The sequence below is a fragment of the Armigeres subalbatus genome, chromosome 3 (genome assembly GCF_024139115.2).
Source record: "Armigeres subalbatus isolate Guangzhou_Male chromosome 3, GZ_Asu_2, whole genome shotgun sequence".
Classification (NCBI taxonomy): domain Eukaryota; kingdom Metazoa; phylum Arthropoda; class Insecta; order Diptera; family Culicidae; genus Armigeres; species Armigeres subalbatus.
Window position 1 is genome coordinate 294,409,760 of NC_085141.1, and position 23,598 is coordinate 294,433,357.

Here is a 23,598-nt window from a genome sequence, read left to right on the forward strand (position 1 = left end):
AAAAATCTTCGGACGTAGAAATTCTCCTAATTGTATGCCCTTGTATTACATCTTAGATCTGTTCCCGGACACCAGAGATGTCCTGGTTTCCCGAAGGAAAGTGAAAATGCATTTCTTCTTCTGCTTGTGACGTGATCTTTCATCATGTGTTATGCTCTCCTCAGAAAATAAAACTGATTTGCCGACCAGAGATTGTACCATTTCCGTGAAAAATGTCTTGAAATTCACTTTCAAAGGACACCCTGAGCCTGTTACTAATTTGCCAGAGAATCTTCTTACAGTCCTGAAAATGTATATATAGCCATCGTCTTGTCAAAACATGAAATTTTGAACCCATATATGCATGGTTCTGGTCGTGAACGCCATCGATGTGAGTTGGTCACAACCGCATGGCTCTGGTCGGTTGTAAAACTAGCCCTCCCCCCGGAAGCCCTTGATCCTGTTAAAAGTAAAGCAGTGGACACTGTGGTTCTGAAAATATTTCTGGAATAATCTTTTCACAAAACCATGAAGTTTCATACCCATATTTGCACAATTCGGGTCTGTATCGTATCATCAAATTCCCAGAACTGTATGCGCATTCGTGACAAATTAGTTCTAATTTCTGGTGGAAGCATTAAACATGATGCAAGTTGCCGTCACATATAATGACAATCAGTACAAAATATGCACTCTAACATATTCCCAAAAAAAAAATCCAGAACGTCTGCGATGTGCGTGGACCAGAAAACAGAAAGAATTTCTGGATCCGATAGTTCCGGTTTAATCAAAATCGGATTATTTTAGTTAAAGTTATTCTAAGAAATTAACAGAAGAAATTAAATTACCAAAAAAAATCTATCTCAACATTTCTGTTTAACCCCTGTACATACTAGCGGGTAAAACTAAGCGTGATAGGATCCCCCTGGGAAGCAGTGTTACGGTATATGAGAATATCTTCTAGGTGGACGAGGTTTTGTCTTTATTGGTCCTGAATTAAAGAAACTCCGAAACATGTAGCGTGACAATAGCTTGCTAGTCTCAAGAAGACTATTGAATTGGTGAGCTGTGCATATTTATTGTTTCTCGGCAAATTACGACTAGCTACCTCGATGGTAGCAGTCAATCAAGCCTAACTAAGCTACGCTTAACAAATTTGTTGATTTTGGCATACATATTACACGTAATTTTAGAAAATTAAGTTAGGCTCGAATCTATTCCGGCGAATTTTGTTAGTTTTGAATTCAGGACGGTCTATGAAAGGAAGAGTTTATTTTCCAAACTTCATCTCTTTCGCTTGAGGGTTTAATTTTGAAAATCTCGCACTTGTACAATTATCCTCATTGATAACTACAACAAATGGTTCTCATTAATAAAGACAAAGTAGCATCGCACAACCGAGCTTCTCTGCAAACTTAATTACTTGCCATAGAGAATCCAGTTACCGGAACATAAACAGACGCACCATCCGCACGACGGAAGGGCCATTAATCTTTGTGCGTAACAACCGCTGCTTTATTCAGTGCGTACTGGAATGGGCTAATGAAAATACTCCCTCCGCTTCTTCCAAGTTTAACCCTTTGATAGAACTCACATCGATGGCGTTCACAAAATATACATAAGCGCCATCCTCCGTCACCCGAAAATTGCCCAATACATATTACTCCCACCTATCCACATCCGAAGATACATCTATATGAGCCCTGAACATGCGAAACGCAGCCAGCAGCGAAGAGGCCTTTCCTCAGAAGCCAGGGAAAAACTTCACGCAAGTACATATTTTCCGAACCCCCAGAAGTACATAAAAGTGTACACAAAAATACGCAATCCACGTCGAGGAAAATTGCCGTAGTGATGACGACCGCCAACGCGCGCTGCTTTTCGTGGAAAGCCAAGAGGATGGGCTGATAAGAAAAAGGGTTGAAAATCGTCTTATACATACACATAAATTAAATTGCGATGTGCGCGCTTGAGCCGGCCATCCACCCAGCACCGTCTTCAGCCTCAGCGTCGTCTTGGTCGCCGCAGGGGGGCGTGTGGGATTTTTAATACACGAAGCGTATAAATAATTCAGCGTTCGTTCGTTCGGCGGGTAGCGGTTGCTACGCGCGCGAGCAACCCGGCTGATGAAGCTAAGACGCGTCCATCGCCATCGTGGCTCTGAAGCTCAAGAAATGAAACTTTGATGCTGATGTTGATCGTTTTCCGTGGTACGGGGCGGGTGCGGTGGCTGTCGCCTCATCATCATCGTCTTCGTCGCTGTCGTTGTCGTGAGACATAAATGCGCTGCCTTGATTATGGAAACGAGCTTCCAAAAACGAGCCTGGCGCAACAATGTCCTCGTCCCCCCTGAGGCTGGAATGGGTTGGCGGGTCGGTATGGGGAATGTTATTATGTCGAAGAAGACGTTCCGAAAGGGTTGATAGCATTATATGAAATTGTTATTTGCTAAGAATGAAAAGAGATGATGTGGATTGTTTGTAAAAGTCTTATAAAAAGTGTACACTGGGATAGTATTTTACTCGACTTTACAATTTCTCGATACATATCATTTTTCAAATAGCTAATGATTTAAGTCATTAGCATCAGCATTACCAATTCGTTCAATTTCGTAAGTGGTGATATTGTATGAGAGTATGAGAGTTGTATCAATATACAGTTTATCTTTCAATAAATTTGAAGACTACAACTAACTAAAAAGTCGCATTAACAAATATAGGAAAAACAGCAAAATATTAAAAGATTTATTTTTAAAATAGGTATTTCAAGTACTGAATGGTCTTTTTGCCTTTCTCGTATACTAAGTATACGTAAAGGCTATATGATCGCTCCAAAAACAAACTTTATATAGAAGGCCCGGAGACCCATAGTGTTATATACCGATCGACCCAGCTCGACGAATTGAGGTGATGTCTGTGTGTAGGTGTGTGTGTATGTGTGAGTGTCTGTGCGCGCCCACCCCAAAAAAAATGCACTCATTTTTCAGGAACTTATCCTTAACCGATTTACTCGCAACATAACGACGCAGAATACTCTCCCATTGTTTCCTATTGAAAATTGGCCAGAACGGACTATGGGCTCAGGAGAAATGTCGAATCACGGAGGGGATTCTGGTCGAATCCCGGAGGGGTTCTGGTCGAATCCCGGAGAAGATTCTGGTCGAATCCTGGAGGGGATTCTGGTCCGACTATCCCGGAGGGGATTCTGGTCGAATCCCGGAGGGGATTCTAGTCGAATCCCGGAGGGGATTCTGGTCGAATCCCGGAGGGGATGCTGGTCGAATCCCGGAGGGGATTCTGGTCGAATCCCGGATGGGATTCTGGTCGAATCCCGGAGGGGATTCTGGTCGAATCCCGGAGGGGATTCTGGTCGAATCCTGGAGGGGATTCTGGTCAGATCCTGGAGGATTCTGGTCGAATCCGGAGGGATTCTGGTCGAATCCCGGAGGATTCTGGTCGAATCCCGGAGGGATTCTGGTCGAATCCCGGAGGATTCTGGTCGAATCCCGGAGGGATTCTGGTCGAATCGGAGGAGTTCTGGTCGAATCCCGGAGGATTCTGGTCGAATCCGGAGGGATTCTGGTCGAATCCCGGAGGGATTCTGGTCGAATCCCGGAGAGTTCTGGTCGAATCCGGAGAGGATTCTGGTCGAATCGGAGGGGATTCTGGTCGAATCCGGAGGATTCTGGTCGAATCCCGGAGGATTCTGGTTGAATCCCGGAGGATTCTGGTCGAATCCCGGAGGATTCTGGTCGAATCGGAGGGATTCTGGTCGAATCCGGAGGAGATTCGGGTCGAATCCCCGAAGGGATTCTGGTCGAATCCCCGAAGGGATTCTGGTCGAATCCCGGAGGGGATTCTGGTCGAATCCCGGAGGGGATTCTGGTCGAATCCCGGAGGGGATTCTGGTCGAATCCCGGAGGGGATTCTGGTCGAATCCCGGAGGGGATTCTGGTCGAATCCCGGAGGGGATTCTGGTCGAATCCCGGAGGGGATTCTGGTCGAATCCCAGAGAAGATTCTGGTCGAATCTCGGAGAGGATTCTGGTCGAATCCCGGAGGGGATTTTGGTCGAATCCCAGAGAAGATTCTGGTCGAATCCCAGAGAAGATTCTGGTCGAATCTCGGAGAGGATTCTGGCCGAATCCCGGAGGGGATTCTGGTCGAATCCCGGAGGGGATTCTGGTTGAATCCCGGAGGGGATTCTGGTCGAATCCCGGAGGGGATTCTGGTCGAATTCGGAGGATTCTGGTCGAATCCCGGAGGATTCTGGTCGAATCGGAGGGGATTCTGGTCGAATCGGAGGGATTCTGGTCGAATCCCGGAGGATTCTGGTCGAATCGGAGGATTCTGGTCGAATTCCGGAGGATTCTGGTCGAATCCGGAGGGGATTCTGGTCGTATCCCGGAGGGGATTCTGGTCGAATCCCGGAGGGGATTCTGGTCGAATCCCGGAGGGGATTCTGGTCGAATCCCGGAGGGGATTCTGGTCGAATCCGGAGGGATTCTGGTCGAATTCCCGGAGGGGATTCTGGTCGAATCCCGGAGGATTCTGGTCGAATCGGAGGATTCTGGTCGAATCCCGGAGGATTCTGGTCGAATCCCGGAGGGATTCTGGTCGAATCCCGGAGGGATTCTGGTCGAATCCGGAGGATTCTGGTCGAATCCCGGAGGGGATTCTGGTCGAATCGGAGGATTCTGGTCGAATCGGAGGATTCTGGTCGAATCCCGGAGGATTCTGGTCGAATCCCGGAGGATTCTGGTCGAATCGGAGGGATTCTGGTCGAATCCCGGAGGGGATTCTGGTCGAATCGGAGGATTCTGGTCGAATCCGGAGAGTTCTGGTCGAATCCCGGAGGGGATTCTGGTCGAATCCCGGAGGATTCTGGTCGAATCCCGGAGGGATTCTGGTCGAATCCCGGAGAGTTCTGGTCGAATCCCGGAGGATTCTGGTCGAATCGGAGGGAGTTCTGGTCGAATCGGAGGATTCTGGTCGAATCCCGGAGGATTCTGGTCGAATCGGAGGGATTCTGGTCGAATCCCGGAGGGATTCTGGTCGAATCGGAGGATTCTGGTCGAATCCGGAGGATTCTGGTCGAATCGGAGGGATTCTGGTCGAATCCCGGAGGATTCTGGTCGAATCCCGGAGGGATTCTGGTCGAATCGGAGGGATTCTGGTCAGATCGGAGGGGATTCTGGTCGAATCGGAGGATTCTGGTCGAATCCCGGAGGATTCTGGTCGAATCCCGGAGGGATTCTGGTCGAATCGGAGGGGATTCTGGTCGAATCGGAGGGATTCTGGTCGAATCCCGGAGGATTCTGGTCGAATCCGGAGGATTCTGGTCAGATCCCGGAGAGTTCTGGTCGAATCCCGGAGGGATTCTGGTCGAATCGGAGGGGATTCTGGTCGAATCGGAGGGATTCTGGTCAGATCCCGGAGGGTTCTGGTCGAATCCGGAGGATTCTGGTCGAATCCCGGAGGGATTCTGGTCGAATCCCGGAGGATTCTGGTCGAATCCGGAGGATTCTGGTCGAATCCCGGAGGATTCTGGTCGAATCCCGGAGGATTCTGGTCGAATCCGGAGGGGATTCTGGTCGAATCCCGGAGAGTTCTGGTCGAATCCGGAGGGGATTCTGGTCGAATCCCGGAGGATTCTGGTCGAATCGGAGGGATTCTGGTCGAATCGGAGGAGTTCTGGTCGAATCCCGGAGGATTCTGGTCGAATCCCGGAGGATTCTGGTCGAATCCCGGAGGGATTCTGGTCGAATCGGAGGATTCTGGTCGAATCGGAGGGGATTCTGGTCGAATCCCGGAGGATTCTGGTCGAATCGGAGGGATTCTGGTCGAATCCCGGAGGATTCTGGTCGAATCCCGGAGGGATTCTGGTCGAATCCCGGAGGGGATTCTGGTCGAATCCCGGAGGATTCTGGTCGAATCCCGGAGGATTCTGGTCGAATTCCGGAGGATTCTGGTCAGATCGGAGGATTCTGGTCGAATTCGGAGGGATTCTGGTCGAATCGGAGGGGATTCTGGTCGAATCCCGGAGGGATTCTGGTCGAATCGGAGGAGTTCTGGTCGAATCCCGGAGGATTTTGGTCGAATCCCGGAGGGGATGCTGGTCGAATCCCGGAGGGGATGCTGGTCGAATCCCGGAGGGGATTCTGGTTGAATCCCGGATGGGATTCTGGTCGAATCCCGGAAGGGATTCTAGTCGAATCCCGGAGGGGATTCTGGTCGAATCCCGGAGGGGATTTTGGTCGAATCCCGGAGGGGATTCTGGTCGAATCCCGGAGGGGATTCTGGTCGAATCCTTAAAGGGATTCTGGTCGAATCCCAGAAGGGATTCTGGTCGAAACCACGAAGGTATTCTGGTCGAATCCCCGAAGGGATTCTGGTCGAATCCACGAAGGGATTCTGGTCGAATCTACGAAAGGATTATGGTCGAATCCCCGGAGGGATTCTGGTCGAATCCCGAAGGATTCTGGTCAGATCCCCGAAGGTTCTGGTCGAATCCCCGAAGGATTCTGGTCGAATCCCGAAGGGGTTCTGGTCGAATCCCCGAAGGGATTCTGGTCGAATCCCGAAGGGATTCTGGTCGAATCCCCGAAGGGATTCTGGTCGAATCCTCGAAGGATTCTGGTCGAATCCCCGAAGGATTCTGGTCGAATCCCGAAGGGATTCTGGTCGAATCCCCGAAGGGATTCTGGTCGAATCCCCGAAGGATTCTGGTCGAATCCCCGAAGGATTCTGGTCGAATCCCCGAAGGATTCTGGTCGAACTCTGAAGGGATTCTGGTCGAATCCCCGAAGGATTCTGGTCGAATCCCCGAAGGATTCTGGTCGAATCCCCGAAGGGATTCTGGTCGAATCCCCGAAGGGATTCTGGTCGAATCCCCGAAGGGATTCTGGTCGAATTTCCGAAGGGATTCTGGTCGAATTTCCGAAGGGATTCTGGTCGAATCCCCGAAGAGATTCTGGTCAAATCCCCGAAGGGATTCTGGTCGAATCCCCGAAGGGATTCTAGTCGAGTCCCCGAAGGGATTCTGGTCGAATCCGCTTAGTTTTTCTCTTCTAACGTTATTGTTGTTGTCAATGGTAATGCTTCAATTTCAAATTTTCAAATTGGATTTTACGTAACACAAAAATGAATGCTATAATACATTCTGCAGCTTATTTGAGTGCTTCAATAATCATTTCAACACTATTTGCAAAGATGTGTCTATCACACAAACAAGAACTACACAGTTAAAAGTAATTTATTGTGATTTTAAATGTTTTTTTCATGCACATATTTGGATCATGCAAATAAACGCAACATTGAATCGATCTTACTTTTCTTTTTAATCGAAACAAATTTAAACTGTGCTTGTTTGTAAAATTCAGTTCAATTTAATAGAATATCGAATGTTAGATTGTTTTAACTCATTTTACTCAAAAGTAGATATCAGGGTAGATATCAGGGCCATGCTCCTGAAGTCCATCTCATAGCTTCTTTGTTTATCCCATCAATAACAAAAGAAATGGAAAAGAATTTGTTTCTTATTTTTGAGATTTTTTCAGCAGTGGGAACGCATGTTACCAAAATGAAGGTATGAGTAGAATTAAAAAAATGTACTTATCATTTGGTGAAAATCGTTACTCATGGTTTGGCAAGATTTCAGAATATTAATATGCAAGCATGTGATATATGAATCACCTAACCTTATAGATATAGTTGTGCTGAAAATCAACACGTATTTAAATCTCGTCCTAGCGTGAACTGGTAGAACAAATAAACAAATAAATAATTAAAATAATAAAAGACCATTTCCCAAAACCTCCGCGTTTTTATCTCCAGAAATAGTCTGCTTTCAGCCCTATGTATTCAATTGTATGGTGGCGAGGCTGCTGAACAACCTATAAGCAGAAATTAATGACAGACATTTGTGCGTTGCAAACTTATCGTCCCATATAAGGCAACAACCATCAGCCGCCACGAAAGCTGAGCATCTTCAGCCAGGACTTGACAGTCTTAACTGATGAAAATTTATGTATTGCTCTACGTGGCAGCGTAGGAGTTGAATGGAAAAACAGCGTTCCTTGATAAGCGAGCAGCAGCGGCGTAATGCCAGAGGGCAACGAAGGCGGACATCGGAATGCTAATACTCGCATTCGGTCGCCGTTTTCCACGAAGAGGCGAACCCCGTTCACGTTTCCGGGTAGGCATTGTCAGTAACCGAAGAAGGTAGAAGGTGGGTGGCAAAAGCGGACCGGCAGGCAAAACACTGTTTGTGGAATTAAGCGAAAAACTCCTGAAAACAGATAAAAACTAAGATGCGGAGATTTCGGGAAATGCTTTGTATCACGTCGTCATCTTCGTTGGTGCCTTCGAAGCCGTCGCAATTTTCGATGCGTGACAGAATAAGTAAAATTGTGGGTGGTCATTGGAAAGGGAGTTTGATTTTTGAGAATTTGGTTGCTTTGTATAGGGTTGTGACGAAAGGAAAGGAGAGTGTACAAGGCGGTATCTTTTTATCATTAATAAAATGGAGAGTTTAAAGGCAAGATATGTGAAGCACATTAGAACGAACCAACAGGCAGAAGAAAGAAAGTATCAATTAGCTTGAAACAAGATACGTCACAAATAAATTAATTAAGATGAAAGTCAATGTAATATGAGAATTATGAGTGCTCTGAGATGAGGAATAATGCACGTGTCAATAACGTTCGCTATAGAGCCTCTTCTAACGAATTCAAATTAATTCCTTTTACCACAGCAATGTTTTTTCTCGGTATACTTCATTTTTTGATGATCCGTGTTCCAGCTACTACTTGCTAGTGAACTCCAATTGATAGTTGGCAGATAGATAATTCACTTATAGATGGATTCTTCTTAGCTTTCAAACCCAGCTCAACGCACATTCAAACAACAAACTTATAACAGCACACGAAGATGAGTTAAAAGAATGTGTTTCAACCATCGTGGGTGAGGGTGATGGAAACCCACATCAACGTCCGCCCTGAGACGATGGGAGTCCCTCGTCTTTACTGTCTTAAATCATCTGCACTCTACTCATCATCATCATGCTCATCGGCCACAACGAAGACGGTGCCGTGGAAAGACGACTCGCTCATCCCACCCACTGACACCAGACGCGATGGGAGCTACATATTTTGTTTTCCTTCAAAACTTTTAACTCCCCAAGCACCATACACTCATACAGCAATATACCAACTCGCACGTTTCTCATTAGGCGAATACCGGCTGGTGGTGGCCGTGTCGAAGACGGCACATAAAAATCCTTGCCCTCACGCCGGATGAGAAAAGGAAAATTAAAAAGTATTTCTGTGTTCGTGTGCGCCGTGCTGGCTGGGTCCGGGTTCGGGCAGGCAAGACGAAACAGCAATGCCACAGTGGAGCATCATTATGGCCACCCTTGTGAACCGCGGCTAGGTGGGTGGGTGGCTGCCCGTCGTATGTTTGAAGCACACAGAAAGAGAGTGTGTCTTTTACGCGTAAATGAGAAAAAGCTAAGACCAAGTTCTTAATAAGATGTATACGGGCTCGAGCGCGGACGCCACTTCGGAGCTGCGACTTGGATGCAGCAAATGAGAAGGAAGGCTGCCGTCATAGCAACGAGCAGATCGAGCGGTCCGTGGCTCATATAAGAAACAACACAAGGAATCGGATGCTGAAGGGGGATGAGGAATGAAAGCAAACACGGTTCACCGTCTTTGCCGTCTTCGTCGCTGTTGCCGTCCGAAAGAAGTTTTCTTTTGATTTTTTGAGGGTATTATAAATGAGAGAGTAGGGAGAAAGGTCTACGGCGAAAGTGCTGTGGGGTGAGGATAGGTCCTAATGAAGAAGTTTACGAAGGGTTCGGATATGCGAAAAGGGTTACGAGATGTTGAAACATACTTGCTGAATAGGCGAAATTTCTTCGATTCATTGAATATATTATAGAGAATTTAAAATTAATTGAAAAGGAAAGCTAGAGCGTTCGCTATAAAAAAAAGAATGTGGTAAATATCAAACAGTTATCGATTGATATCGTTTCAGTTATCATTGATGATTCTTTTAAAACGATATAAACCTTCTTTTGCATAAGCGAGCATGAATATTGACATTATGACCTTAATTCAGTTACTACTCTGTAAACGACAAGAATTGACCAAATGATTCGGGCGTAATTTTAAAAAGGTTTACTATTGATTAAGCCCCACTCATATTTGTCAAAATTCCATATAACAAATGTGTTTCTTACTTTAAAAATCACAAATATCTAAAAAAAAAAACCATATTAATCTCCCTAGCGCCGATGGTGCCTTTCTCGTGCATCATAAAATGTAGGAGAGGAGGTTCGGTTGTGGGCACCCTTCTGTTTGTTTTTTTGCCCTGGTTGATCTTATGCCGACATTTGCATAGCAATGGAAAGCTAAACGTATAACCTTACAACTAGCAGAGAAATAAGAATGATTTCATCGATTTGGAGAAAAAAATATTGACAATTTTGCAAATTTGACAATTTTGGACATTTTCATTTTGTGGTTCGATGGTGGGTACCCTTGAAAACCTGGCTAAAAATGAAAAAAATGCATAAAAACCACCCAGATTTAAAGACAAAGAATAGTTCATTCTTTCTAATAGCCAGGAGACATTAAAACCTCAAATCAATTCACCTAGCAGTGATGATGCCTCCCTCGATGCATTAAGAAGGATGTTCGGATCTCGAAAAAACTTGTTTTTGTAGCAGCTTTGTTGTTGCAGCTCAAAACTGAAATAGTTTTATATTTTAACTGTTTTACAGATAACTCTACTTTCCAACTTACATGAGTAGTGTTGGGGAATCTTCCCTTTGCCTTTCACCTTCGATAACACGGCTCTCCAACACTTGATTTAATCCGGGTTTTATTAGTTCACTCCGTATTCTCCGTACCCGGTCTATTAAGGTTCTTTCCACAGATTTTATAATAACACGCGCACTAGGAAAACACTTATTACAAGCACAACATTTATTAATTGTTCACAAAACTACTTTACTTAACAACATTTATTCGACTTAAAAACTAGACACAGAACGAGTTAGAATTATGCCGCGCGGCCTCCACACACGGTCGGTGGTTGTTGATTTGCTACTAGCCAGCCCTATACCTAATGGTCATCACACAACCTCGATCGATCCATGTGATGATGTTGTTTCGGCTCCTATATTGTCGGCTATATCTCTTACCTACTCAAAAACGATTATCGCAATAGATAAACAGGCACGTATAGCAGCAGCTGATGTTCCGTATATCAACAGCATCGAAGAGATCACTACTATTTCTTTTTGACCTTCCACTTGCCCGTCCGATGATGTCGAAACAATTGATGCAATCTCTTGCCAAATGTAGGTCAGAGCAGTGCAATTTGGGATTGATGAAGGGTTGTAGTTTGATGGGAACGTTTCTGTCTCAGACATCCTAACCCACCCAGAAATATCCGATTTCTGAAAAGAAAAATAGAGATTCCTCTTCTGGAAGGAAGGTTTGGAAGAAGTGAATGCTGTGTATTCCTATGCTTGATGCTGCGGATCTTCAATCGGTGTTGGAAGAAGACATAATTTCTCAACTGCCCGTTTCATCACTCCGGTGGCTGTTTTAAGCGTGACGACTCGTATAACTCCGTCGTCGCCGGGGTGCAATCCTATTATTCTACCCGTTTTCCATTTCATTGGTATCTACTCAAGCGATTCAGTTGTATATCCCCTAGATTCAATTCAGGAATTAATTGCAGCTAGGAACCAACTAGAAAATGGCCTGGTGTTAGTGGTTCGAGGTCAGTGGGATCTTCTGACATGTTTGTCAATGGTCTCGAGTTGAGACAACCTTCAACCTGTACTAGAAGAGTGTTGAAATCTTCTGGTGATATTGGGTTAGCTCCAACCACTTTGACCATATGGTTTTTGGCCGAATGAACAGCCGCCTCACACAGTCCTCCAAAATGAGGTACACTTGGCGGACTAAAATGCCATTAATGTATTCCTTCCACAGCGCACTCTCTACCTATTTTTTCCCGATGGGCTGAACTCTGCAACAGTTTCATGAAATCCTTCATCTGATTCTTAGCGCCAACAAAATTGATCCCATTGTCAGAATACATATCCCGACACCTTCCACGTCTGCCAATGAAGTGATGAAGAGCTTGTAGGAACCGATCAGTACTCAGGTCCGATACCAGCTCCAAATGGACGGCTTTTGTACACATACAAATAAAAACAGCAACATAGGCCTTCACTGTTGGTCGTCGAGGAACGGGTCTCACATGAAACGGACCGAAATAGTCTACAGCGGTCTGCCAAAATGGTCACAACACGGCGACTCCCGGTGCAGGCAGCTCTCCCATGAACTGCTGTATCGGGGTTGGTTTTGCACGAAAACATTTCAGGCATTGATAAACGATGTATCGTGCTACGCTCCTTCCACCTAGCGGTCAAAATTTTAGACGTACAACTCCGAGAAGCAACTGTGGACCTGCGTGTAGAAGTTGCAGGTTGTAGTGTTTCAGAATCATCCGGGTTAGTTTATGTCTAGCAAGAAGAATCATCGGATGTTTTGTAGCATCCCGCTCTGCGGTGTGGCTGATGTCTTGTTACTCAGAAATATGAGGATTGAACCACCGAAGTGGAGATTTTCTCGACACGGGTTTCCCCTTGGAAAGTGCCTTCCACTAATCGGCAAAAACTTCCTGCTGGATACGCCGAAGGATGACAAATTTAGCTTCTCTAAGCTCTTGTGCTGATATAAACTCGGACGACGCCCTGGTCTGCGGATTTTTCAGTAGTTTCATGAGGCGCAACCAAATAGATGTCCTCCGAATCAAATCTGAATACGACGCAAACTTCCCCAAGTACCAATCGTTGAATTCCATGTTCGCCGAAACTACACATATTGCTGTATGCCGTCTTTCTTCCTCCGCCTCTTCTGAGCTTGACGAGAATGATGCTGCAGGCCAGTGATCCGAAGGATCCTTCAACCAATCTGGTCCCTCCCACCAGAAAACATTATCCACGATATCCTTCGGTGAAATGCCTCTTGAAATCAAATCCGCAGGGTTTTCCTTGCCAGAGACATGCCGCCATGGTGATGATTCTGCGATGCTTTGGGTTTTCGCGGCTCTATTCGCGACGAAAGTGGTCCAGTTGTTTGGTGAAGCTTGTATCTACTGCAGAACGCACGTTGAATCAACCCAGAAAAATTGTTGAGCTGGAGTTCTAATCGAATCTCGAACCTTCTCGTATAACTGCGTCACCTGCAACGCACCACACAGTTCCAGCCTTGGAATAAAATGTGTCTTCAAGGGTGCAACCTTGGATTTGGATGACAGCAGCCGAACCACAACCCTGCATTCCAAATCCTGACTTCTGATATAGATGCATCCGCCATAAGCCTTGGTAGAAGCATTGCAACTCGATCGATGTTGCTCTTGGAACCATGACGCAACGATCGATGCGAATATCGTTGAGCAAGGGTAGTTCTTCATGGTATTTACGCCAGAACTCACACACCGTCGAAGGGAGTGAGTGATCCCAGCCCAATGCTTGGTCTTCGTCGTTCCGAATCTTCCACAGAACCTGCATTAGGATCTTGCCCGTCGTGATTGCGACTCCAAGTAGTCTTAGACTAGCGATCACTGATAGAACTTGTCGCTTGGTTGGTTGCGTCGCTGAATTCCAAGCCGGAATGAAAAACTGGAACTTCAGTTGGTCGGATACTGGCAACCAAGTCAAACCCAATGTCTTAACAGCAGGATCCGGATCCAAGTCAATTCCTTCCGACATACACATCGCCAGATTCTCTGCGGGAATACTTTGCAGTATCGTCTGATGATTGAATGCCCATTTTCGTAATTTGAAGCCTCCCTTTGACATCATTTCGTTGAGCTCCTAACATAGATTACGTGCGGCATCCTCCGTATCCACGCCCGTGATTACGTCATCCATATACGTATCCTCCGTGGTTGCCCTCGCAGCCATTGGGTACTGCCCTCCTTCATCCATCGCAAGCTGTTTCAACGTACGTATTGCGAGAAGGGCGCCGGCTTTGTCCCGTACGTCACAGTGTTGAGCTCGTACACGCCTACGGGATCTGTTGGGTCGAAACGCCACAAAATACATTGCAAAGACCGATCTACCTCAACCACGAATACTTGTCGGAACATCTTCTCCACATCGGCCACTAGCATGATTTGCCTCACTCGACTTCGGAGCATGATCGATCGTAAGTCCTCCTGTACAATCGGTCCTACTAGAAGCGTGTCGTTGAGCGAGACACCGGATGACGTCTTACACGATGCGTCAAACACAACATGGACCCTTGTAGTTGTGCTAGCTTCCTTAAAGACAGGATGATGCGGCAGATAGCATTGTTTCACGAGATTTCCCGCTTCCTCCACCTTTAACATATGTCCCAATTGGGTGTACTCCACCATGAACTGATGGTATTGCTCCCGCAAACTGGCATCCTTCGCCAATCTGCGTTCCGTGCATTGAAGCCGCCGAAATGCGATGTTCCGAAACTCGCCCAACCTGGAAACTGCGTTTTCATCCTTTGGTAGCGAAATGGAGTACCGCCCGTCGGATTCCCTACGAACCGACTTCCGAAAGCCGTCCTCGCACCACTTTTCCTCCGATGAAAGGACCTTGGAATTTCCAATTTCTTCAATAACCCAAAACCGTGCGATTAGCTTATCCAATACCTTTATAGTTGCCGTACTACAGTTGATGCGTAGGCCTTGTGTGAGGAACAGGCCTCCGCAGACCACCCATCCGAACACCCCAGCAAACACAAGATCGTATATCATAGCGAATAAGTGTACAAAGTGGAGGCCATATACGTGCATTTTGCACGCAGTCAAATGGAGGAATGCGCCTATATCGCCTCCACCTTGTACACTTATTCGCTAGCATATGCGATTTGGTGTTTGCTGGGACCGATTCGTTTAATGTTCGTAATTGGTCTCCGAGTGGAATTCTTTGACCAGACTCAAAGAAATCGAAAAAGAATTCGATACCCAGCACCATGTCCACTGAACTTGAACTGAAAAAGGTGGGATCTGCCAGTTTTATCCCATTGGGCATCGACCATCCTTGAGTATCCACCCTTGCCGTAGGTAAATCCACCGTAACCTCTGGGAGGACAAGGAAACACATATTCCGCGAGTAAGCCGTAACTCGCGAACGAACCAATGCAGTGATCTGATGCTTGACCTTCGGTGCTGCAGCTGCATGACCAATGCCGAGTACCGAGATATCTACCTTCTCTCGGTGTGAGCTTAGGCGTTGATTCAACCGCTCGACAATAAAATTACTCTCGGAGCGAGAATCCAAAAGAGGACGAGCCGGAAACTGACTACCCTCGTCATCTTCCACGATAACGACCGCCGTAGCCAGCAAAACCTTGGAGGATAATTGATGGGTAGAACTGGACACTGTTGCATCGGTGGCTGCCACCTGGGAGGATGAAGGAACAGGTGGATCACCAGATTCCGTTTGCGGAGTATTGTTGTTTCTAGCAGCAGGTGAACAATCCTTCCGCTGCTTGAAGCATACCATTGTATGATGACGACAATTACAGTTACGACACCTGTATTTGGACGTACAGTCTGTCGCAATGTGACTCGATCTGAAGCAGTTTCTGGACAGGGAGTCCGTTCTTAACACCGCATTTCTTTCTCGCACCGACATCCGTAGGAATGAATAACATTGGTATAGGAGATGGTTCTCCTTGCACGCCGCACATCGTCCTCCAGACGATTGTACAGAACTGTAGCTGGCCTTCACAGCTGACGCCTTCTGTCTTGATGATTGTAGAGCATGAAGCGAAACCCTGGAGTTTAATGCCTTCACTGGAAACGACTCGAGAATCCGGATCCTACGATGCAAGAAATCTGAGAGATCTGCTAGCGTATCCTGATCCTTGACTGAGGAATGTTCCTCCCAACCTCTGCGTGTTGTCGGATCTAGTCGAGTAGGGAATAGGTTAACGAGTATAAGGTCCTTATACTCTTCCGGTTTAACCACCTGGTCCAGATTCTGCACGACCTTTTCGAAACCGTCGATCAGAGTGTGCATATCCGCTACCGATTCCTTGGACAGCGTTGGCAAATTCAACAAAGCTTGCACCTGTCGCTTCTTCAAAAGATTGCTGCTATCGTACCGTTTTAGCAGCAAGTCCCACGCTATCTGATAGTTGGCTTTCGTGATTTTTAACGAGTCGATCAGGCTTTTCGGTTCTCCTTGCAGTAATCCCTTCAAATAGTGGAACTTTTCCACCTCCGGCAGGTCCATCTTGCGATGGATGAGTGAAGTGAACAGATCACGGAAGCTGATCCATTCATCTATGTCCCCGTTGAACACCTGCAGCGTGATTTGTGGTAGGCGTACATGGTCTAGCGTCCCATGACCATGCGCTGACGTGTCGTTGGCTCGTACGGAATGATCGGCTTCCCCTGGATCCTGGAGCAGACCTCATGGAGAGCTAAACTTTGGCTTGACCCAGTTCTTAACAGGCCACACGGAAACAAATTGGTTACCGTTATCATGGTTCAAAAATCATGAATTCATGATCCATCTTTTGTCATGAAATCATGATTATGACTCGCTTATGATCCACTGACTTATGATCCAATTTACTAAAATCATGAGTCATAGCCACCGAAACCATGATCGTAACTCATGATTGAAATAAGCGTGACCCTGATCTGTCAAATGGCCTGATCTGTCAAACCGTGATGATAAGTTTTCGGCTTTTGATTTTATCTATTGCTTTTTGAAATTGTTAAGTGTAGCAGGAGGTCGTGGGTTCAATTCCAGGCTCGTCCCTTTCATACTTTGTATTTCTATCTAAGTTCTTTCTGTGTTTCACGTTATACCAAAACGATTCCTACTGTTATAACCTTCAACCCCCAATAATTCCAAAACCTGCCGTGTCACCTATGAGAGGTCGTAGAGTTCTCTGCATCTTTCTTAAGTAGGTGTCCAACTAATCATCCTTCCCCTTCATCAGCATTCGCAAGGACGTGGCCAGGACAGATCTCGACTATTGGAGACTGCATTGCTTCCATCTAAGAGTTAGTGATTAGTCCCAAATCAATATCTGTGGTAACGGATGAAAGTTATACTACACTCATACAATAGTCTTGGCTTGTACCACCTACGAATTTGTGCGAACTGCTAAATGCTAATGCTAATGCTAATGCTTTTTGAAATTGTTAAGTGTCTACTAAAACTTGTTTGGAGCTTAGGCATAGAGATAAAACATAGTTCTTTTGCTAACTTAAGTTGCCAAGTATGGTTTTGAATCGTTGCAACTGTAAGAAGGCATCGGAAATCATCAGAAAATGCAGATGGCTGGGAAAATCTGTCGTCGAAAGTAGATGAAGTACACAGAAAAAAATTATGAAAACTAATCAGCGCGTAAAAAATACAGACGCGTAAAATTACATTATTCTGAGCATACATGAATCTTTTTCATCACTTTCACCCTGAATGCATGCAATTTGTATAACATTATACCACTTAATCGATTAAATAGTGTCATAATGCAATACAAATTGCATACATCCAAGTAAAAATATCATTTAAAATTACGCTCTTTTTGGCATTCCCTTTATGTGCATTGGTTTCGTGTAAATTTCAACAACTTTTTCTATGGTATATTATTTTACCTTATAAGGTAATATTCGACCAGTATTTGTCAGTACGAATAAACATCCTTTTTTCTTTTCTTAAGGTAAGTTTGCGGTGATCGTGAGATGTGTACGTGAGTTGGATTGTGATTTGCAGGCAAATATATGATGGCAGGCATTTTTCTGGAATGGAGATTAACCCCAACTTGGGCATTACAAATTGTATCAAGAACAGCATAGTATACTGATCAAAATATACACGATTGGGTCACGACAGGAGGTTCCTGTAAATAATAAATAACTTATTTTTTGACAACTTATTGCAAGTTTTCCGGTTAGCGGTAGAGTGGAAACCACCGAAGCGAACAAAAATGCAAATCTGGAGGGCTAAATCACCAACTACTAATCCCAAAACAACAGATTTCAATTTAATACATGTATTTGGGGTATTTCCCCTTCTTCGAATTTCTCCTTCCTACCTCCTACTTTCCCTTTCCTTTCATCTCTTACGAGCTAACATTTTTTCTTACTTACAGTAATTTTCGGGGCGTCCCCCTAATACTTCCCGCACCACGGTCTCCATACCGTCGGGCTTCGAACAAACTGCTTCCGATCTTCGCACCAGCGCTTTCCCTCTGCTGGAGACCCCTCTGGCCGTCCAGTGCGACCGTTCCTGGATGGGGTCTCTCCGAGGGATCTGCTTCCGCCTCGAAGTATCCGAACACCTTTCTCCGCACTCCTTGCCTCTGCCGTCGTCACTTTCGCCAGATTGAGCACCCCTCACGTCGATCGTTCCAGACCGCCGGGCCTCTGGCTGACAAGTGCGCCTCATGCGAAACAGTCCTCTGGCCTCTGGCCACACCGCCTTGTGCCTCCCCGTCCTCAATGATGTGGCTTTCCCGCGTTCCGCTGCTTGTGGTCCGTTCTGGTACCAATGCCTAAAGTCGACAACTTCCTCCGTCAGTGCCTTCGAAAGAAACGAGCCCAGAAAAAAGAGGCCCTATGGACAGACATGGTCAGTACCACGGATTTACATCTTCTTAGGATTTGCTTACTTCCAGGGAAGACCTCCTTCGCAAACGTCGTTCTAATCGCTCGGACGACCTCTTCAACGGGACGGTTTGTTTTCTGGCACCGCTTATCTAACGAAATTTATGAATCACTTGATAATTTGTCGGTGTTCATTTAAGTTGAAATGGTCGACTCACCCTCTTTCCTTTGGACGAAACACCCCCGCTCGGAAATTGTGCTACCGATTTCCACTCGGAACTGTTCCGTTTTCTAATTTTCGGTTCGTTTCGTGATAATCGGACCCGACTGGACCACGGAGGGATATCAATGCGTTCCGGTCTGCGTATGAATTTTAGGTTAACTACAGCACAGGAAACTTTAGGTTGTCTCTTACCTCGCGCAATATCGTCGGACACCACGGAGGATATTCTTTCACCAGGCTGGTTCTGTCGTGCCTAGCACTTTTCGGCACCGGAATATGCGTCGGGTTGCTTTTTTTCGGAGAAGTTTGAGTTTTTAATCCGCACGTGTCATAAAATTTGCACTCCGGACACTTTATACTGGCACGGACTAGCGGAACGTATGGATTGCCGCTTTACAGCAGCCTTTTGCACCGTGTTTTCATGTATGCGTGAGAACCGTGGATGGCAGAGAATAGATGATGGTGTTGTCGCGTTGCGAGTGGCTCAAACTGACAGTCATTATTATCATCGTTTGCACCGTGGGAAATGTTTTGTCGTTTTTTCGCTTAAAGCTAGGTTTACATGTTTTTAATTTAAACTTTTGTTTCTATTTTTCACATTAAAACAAACTAATTTTTAACAAACTTCCCTTTCTGTTTGTCCCTAATATGTGGCTTATACACTTGGACCCACTCCAAAACCTGATGTTGCCAATTTATTACTACGCAGCACACTTGTTTGCAAAAAATGTGCATTAGTTCTGGAACTGCAAAAAAAAAAATATAAATCACAAACAAGCCGAGCACTCAGTTATGCAAAAAGCTCCCATTATCATGAATTTGATTCATGATTTTAGATCAACTGACTCATGATTCTAGAAATAAAGGTACCAGTTCCATGAGTTCAAATCATGATCTAAGATATGATGACTCATGATTTCGTTCTGATTTGCCGTTGGTACTCCAAATCGAAACGCATCAAGGCGTTATGAAAAACAGAATATAAAACGAAACATGAAATCATGAGTCATATTTATCATTTTCGGGAATGGATTTGTTCCCGTGCACGGATGCTTCAAGTGGTACCTACACAGGTGCGGATACGCGGCTTTTCCCGCCTGTCCGCAGTACCCAGACACTAGCACCAGCCATTCTTATTTTTATTAGCTTATTTTTATTATTATTCTTATTATTATTAGCTTATTTTTTAACTGTTACTTTAAAGTTAAATTTTCCAAATGAAATAGACCCTTAGTGTACGAGAAAGGCAAAACCATTCCACATATGAATACCGTGAAAACATTTAACCTAAAAATTTTCTAGACCGAACCGGGTATACAACTTAGCCCTCTCTAGCATAGTTATGGCATGCCCATCTCACAGAGGTAGGTAAAAATGATGCGATAAAAAACCTTGAACATGTGGTACATAGTGATTAGGTTTCCAGAAATCGTTATGTCTTGAATGTCGAAATCTCATTGTTTTCTAAGCTCAAACTATAGATTTAAAACTTGCCAAGCGGTAATGTTTGCTAGCCAAATGTTTATTTTAATTATTTCGGCTCCGTTATGCTTCTCCGCATTTGAGCCTTTGATATTAGGTTTAAAATAAAAGAACATGGATAGTATTCTTTGATTGCATTATTTTCATAAAGAATGGTTAAAAGTGAATGGAAGACTCAACTCGTGAGTGACTCGTGAATAGCGGCTGGTATTAGGTTAGAATGTAGGTTCCCTTTAACACACATATAGCCTCTATCGTAATACCGGTCCACCGATCGTTTTGTTGTTCAAAAATTTAGAGGCATTGTGATGACTACAGCCACCAATTCACCAGAGAGCATTATTGGCGAGGGGTGACGTGATATTATTTGTAGGATGTCCTAAGCCTCGTTCTGTTCGCAGGATTCATTCCCGTGTTTTCAGTGCGCGTGCACTGACTCTATGAATAGAATGTGTGTTTTACCCGTAATACCACCATAAAATGCCACCGACCGTTTAATGTTCGCTCACCTATCAGTTTTACTTTATAAATTTATGTAAATTGTTTGAGCAAGAATGTTTATACTCTTTTTTTATGATCTCACGCGCACGCATTCTGTCCTCACCGTTCGTTGAATCCATTCCGGCGAACAAAGGGGTGAGTTCCTCCATGCTTCTGACGGCACACACCACCTGGTCCCAACCAAAATCGACGACGATAACGTTAAGAAAAAAACGCACCCCGTCATCCCTTGCGGCATATTCGAATTACTCATTAAAGGATAAAATTCGAGCTGACTCGATACCGCTTCGAAAATGGATCATTAATTTCGCTTATCGTGCGCCCGAAGTGAACCAACCCCCAGCAACGCGATTTTCGAACTCTTCTTTGGAAGAAATGACAACTCTGCCCGTGCCCAAAACACCCAGTCTGTTATCAACTTGCCCCTCACCACCGCGTGGACGAACGCATCGCATCTAAAAGACCATATTTAGAACTTTTCGTTGGCTGCTGCGAGGGAAGTTCCAACATAATAATAATTTGATTCGTCTGTAACGCGTCCGGTCGGTGTGGTGCAACCCTTTCGTTTGCTAATGCGCGTTGTCGCCGTCCGTGGGTCCTGCCAGATTTGGTGCGCGCGCGAAAGCATCTTCGGTGTCCTGCGAGAAGACACCAAGATGAAAGGAATTCAATACGATCCAATCTACGGCACCATTCGAGCGAAACGTGATTCTAATTCGAAGGGAAGGCATTTTCGTTCGAGAAGCGGTGGAATGGGTTTTTCTTGGTGAGGCGAATGGCGAGGGTTAAATTCTTACCCTTTCGGTGTATGCAGATAAGCGTTGATCATTGTCTACGACGAAAATTCCAAGAGGCTGGATTTTTCAATTCGTGAACCTGGGGGGTAATGAGAAACTAACATAGATTTCATAATTTCAACAAACTAACAAGTAACTAATATTAAAATAGAATGAGGGCTAGAAAAATTCGACTTTAGTATCTTAGTCTCCGACGACGTTCGAATACGCTGTTTAGCGTATAAAAATTTCCCAAAATTCTCTCGAATTCTTGCACACTATTTGGTGGAAAAGTTAATGGCCTTAGGCCAAATGACCTCCAGCCTAATGGCCTGATACCCAGCGGTTGACTGGTCCAGATATTGCAGTTCCGATATACATTTGCTGGTCAACAACCTGTATATGATATTGACCCGAGTCAGATTTGTGATAACTTCAGTCGCCCTGATGGGAGCGATGTATCTAAGTACCAACGTACATAGATACGCTGGGTAGGAGTCCCCTGTGTCTACTTCGTCTATGCTCGAAATAGTGCATGGTTTGCTGTTTTTAAGGTCAGATTTTGAATACCATCCAAAACTGGAACTTGTCTAGTTTTAGGCTTTTCGCTTCCGTGATGGGTTCCTGATTGTAGTAGCACGTTTTTCTTCCGTACTGGTGTTAGCATCTCTAACATGATTCAGGATGTGGAAACAGTTTTGACTGTTGTCCTAAGCTTTCCTGAGAACCTCCCCGGCGGTATCGTTGGGTCACCAATCGTTTTCATAGGGACCTTGTATGCATCTTCCTAATAGTTTGAATTTGTATTACGGCAAAGCTCTTGCATTCAAGTTCTTTTGTTGAGCCTGATTTTCGTTTCTGAGAGCAGCTCATGCCACCCACCGAATCAGGGTTGGAATCCAAAATTGAATGAAAAAATCTCTCACTTATCATCTCTGTATACGCTTACGATATGTATGTGTACCTTGTGAGACTTTTTTTTTCGCAACCTTCCATGACACTGACAAATGATTGGGAGGCCAATACCCCATGCTAATTTCGTTTTAAAAAACTCCAAATGCGGAGAGCACGATCTCTGGTCCCCCATACAAAATGAACGAGAACAATGTGTTTTATCATCATATCTCGGTGGGGGCTGCCTATCCGGTTTTGTTTTTTCGCACTTGTATATAAGTCCGATCAACTCTTTTGTTTTCCTTTTTATTGAAGAGATATTCAGCCCCGAGCTGGTTCGCCTCTTAGGTTCGATCAACTTGTTTTCATCGCTTGTAGTAATTCCAAATAATTTTCGCCTCTCTTTTATCTTTATAAGTTATCTATTGAGAGCGATTTCTACAAACCCTGCACCGAATATACTTCCCTTCTACGCATACTTGTACCAAATTTAAAAAAAAATGCAAGTGCGGAAAACGCGTTTGAAACAAAACTACAATTTTTGCTCTGGACCTCATATGAGTAGATGATTTGAGAACTTTACATCACTAGACATTTACATTGGGAGAGCACTTTTCTAATGATTTCATGCAAGGTTTTAGTTCAGAAATATAATTATTCATGAACATAGTTTAGGGCTAAAGTTATACAGAGATTGATATTAACCCGTTTCGGTTCGGGCTACGATTTCAAATTAAAAAATCCACCGGTCTCTTGTTTTTCGACCGATTTGCATGAAATTTGGAGCAAAGATGCATTACACCCTATATTTTTATGTAGATGTATTGATTTGGTGGGTCAAATGGGGTAAAAAATAGGTCAACTTCCTTTTAATCGTAGATAACTAATAGTAAATGCATTCAATAATGATGCAATCGTTTTTATTCACCATTTTGCAATAGTGGGAATGGAAAAAGCACGTTTGGACCTCCAAAATCCGGCTACAAATGTTCCGGGAACCTGGTTCCCCCAGGGAAGTGGTCACTTTTGGTTCTGAAACCCAGCTAGCGACACAAATGTTTTAGGCTCCTGAATCGTAGTTTTATAGTGGTTTTATAATATAATTATAA

General features: G+C 44.8%; 2 long non-coding RNA genes across 2 annotated transcripts in view; one reads left to right on the top strand and one right to left on the bottom strand.

The window, feature by feature from the left end:
• The window catches only part of LOC134220374 (uncharacterized), a 341,679-nt gene that overhangs the window by 131,816 nt on the left and 186,265 nt on the right, over positions 1-23,598 (top strand). The gene's annotated exons all lie outside the window — the stretch shown is intronic.
• Positions 18,045-19,422, bottom strand: LOC134220369 (uncharacterized). The gene is made up of 3 exons (XR_009981877.1): positions 19,029-19,422; positions 18,832-18,973; positions 18,045-18,765 (listed from the first exon to the last, which is right to left on the bottom strand). It is a non-coding gene; the product is annotated as an uncharacterized LOC134220369 (long non-coding RNA).